The 2,132-nt window shown below is 50.6% G+C and overlaps 1 pseudogene; it reads right to left on the bottom strand.

Annotated features, from left to right (window-relative positions):
- The window catches only part of LOC102441581, a 95,616-nt pseudogene that overhangs the window by 2,637 nt on the left and 90,847 nt on the right, over window positions 1-2,132 (bottom strand).

Here is a 2,132-nt window from a genome sequence, read left to right as displayed (position 1 = left end):
CATAGTCATTCTCCACAATATAGTCAACCATGCTGGGGGCCCCCGCGGGGAGAAGCCCGGCGCCGCCGCTCCTCCTCCAGCTGCCCGCGCCGCCGCTCCCCAGTCTTTTTCTGAGCTGTTTGAGAGCATGCTCTACACATGACAGGCTGCCCGGATACTCCCCTGTGTATTTCCCAAAAGCAGACACTCCTGCATAACAATTCTCCACCGAACCACGTGAGGAAATCGCCATTCAAACAGTATTAAGGTTCAATCCACAGACCCCATTTGAATTCTGACAACTGTGTCAACAATGTTCCCCACTCTCCACCCCCAGGATCCCATCCATCTAGGATGGGTCCTCTGTCATTCCTGTCCCGGACAGTTGTTCAGTTTTAATTAAAAATCATAGACTTAGCCCTTAAAAAAAATTAAATAAATAAAAATAAAGACCCGCTGGCACTCTAAGTTAGGAGCCAGTGGTGGTCCCAGATTGGAGAGGGTGCAGGCTGGGCTGAGGAACAGCACCCCTCCCCCCCTCCCGTGTGCACGAATTCCATGCACCAGGCCCCTAGTAGTTCTATAAAGAGCTGAGTCAGGAGACCGTTATCCTGGGGACATATTCTCCAGATGTCTCAGCATCTGGAACTTTAACTTATCTTTCAAAAGAAAGTGGACACACACCAACATATATAAATGAGTCCTTTAGTCCTGAGAGCCACTCAAGGGGCGCTGTGGAGAGGGAGAGGGTGAAGCAGGCGGGAAGGGCGAGTGGCTCTCCTGTTTTCTCATGGGACTTCCGGGTCCTCAGGGCTGTGCACCCCCTGCGCCCTGCACAGGCTGGTGTCTCCCCTGGAATACCATCAACCCCCTCCTCCATGGCTGACTCTAGTTCATCCTTCTAAACTCAGCCCAGAGCCCTGATTGGTTTGGCTCAGTGGATAGAGCATTGGCCTGTGGACTGAAGTGTCCTAGGTTCAATTCCAGTCCAGGGCACATGCCAAGTTGCAGGCTTGATTCCCAGTAGGTGGCATGCAGGAGGCAGCCGATCAGTGATTCTCTCTTATCCTTGATGTTTCTGTCTCTCTCTCCTTCTCCCTCTCTTAAAAAAACAAAACAAAACAAAAACTCAGCCCAGAGGTGCCTGCTCCATGAAATGCTTCTTCCCACTTCAGGCGAGTGCAGCGCCCACTGGTGTCCCTTACCCACCCACATCCTTTCTCGCACCTTACTGGCTGGCCCTCCTGTGTGCCGTGTCTCTCACTGCATTCCTCCAGGATGGCCAGGACAGCCTGCCCACATCCAAACCCTAGTCCCACCCCGTTCCAGTCTGTGACTCAGTCTCCGTGCCTGTGGAATGGGGATCATCATTCCTGCCTCAGTGGGTAGTTTTGATGATTAAAATTTCCAAAACACTTAAACAGTGCCTGGGACATACCTGCTCAATAGATACGAGCTATAGTAATAATGAAAATAGTAATTATAATACTTCCACTATCCCCGTATCTAATGTCCAGCTCAAACCCCACTGTGCAGTAGGCACTCAGCACATGTGTTCACAGAGCTGTGGTGACATGGGGACCGCGGTTAGCCTAGGCCACTGCCCCGGCCTGCAGGGGCTGTTGAGCACTGAGGTGTGTGTGGGTCACGCTGAGATGTGCTGTGAGCACAGCCCACCGTGAAGGCAGCACAGAAACTGACAGTGAAGTTCAGTCATGCTTTTATATTGAGTGCGTGTTGAAATGACATTTTGGATCTTTTAGCTTAAATAAAATATATTCTTAACTATAAAGCCAGCAGCTTGTTTTAACTTTTAAGAGGAGACTGCAAGGAAATCTAAAACGCCATACGTGGCCCCATTATATTTTCGTTGCACAGCCTGGATCTAGGGTGTTCCCCACCCTCTGTTAGAATTGCAAAGCCTCACGCCTTATTTATGCTCACACTTTATGTAAACTTTCGGAGCAGAGATGGCTTATTGGAGCTGGAAGCTGTCAGATTTGGTAATAGGGTCCCTCGCGGGCCTAACAAGCGGAGTTCATCCAAGCGGAAGGGGCTTATTGAATTGCAAGACTCAGGTTCAAGGAGGCCTGACGCTTTGGGAGGCCAGGGACAAAGGGGACGGAAGAATGGGGATTCGTCAAAACCTCACA

Source organism: Myotis lucifugus, unplaced genomic scaffold, assembly GCF_000147115.1.
Source record: "Myotis lucifugus unplaced genomic scaffold, Myoluc2.0 scaffold_598, whole genome shotgun sequence".
NCBI lineage: Eukaryota > Metazoa > Chordata > Mammalia > Chiroptera > Vespertilionidae > Myotis > Myotis lucifugus.
Note: the sequence above shows the minus strand (reverse complement) of the source record. Positions and strands in the feature narration are given on the sequence as shown.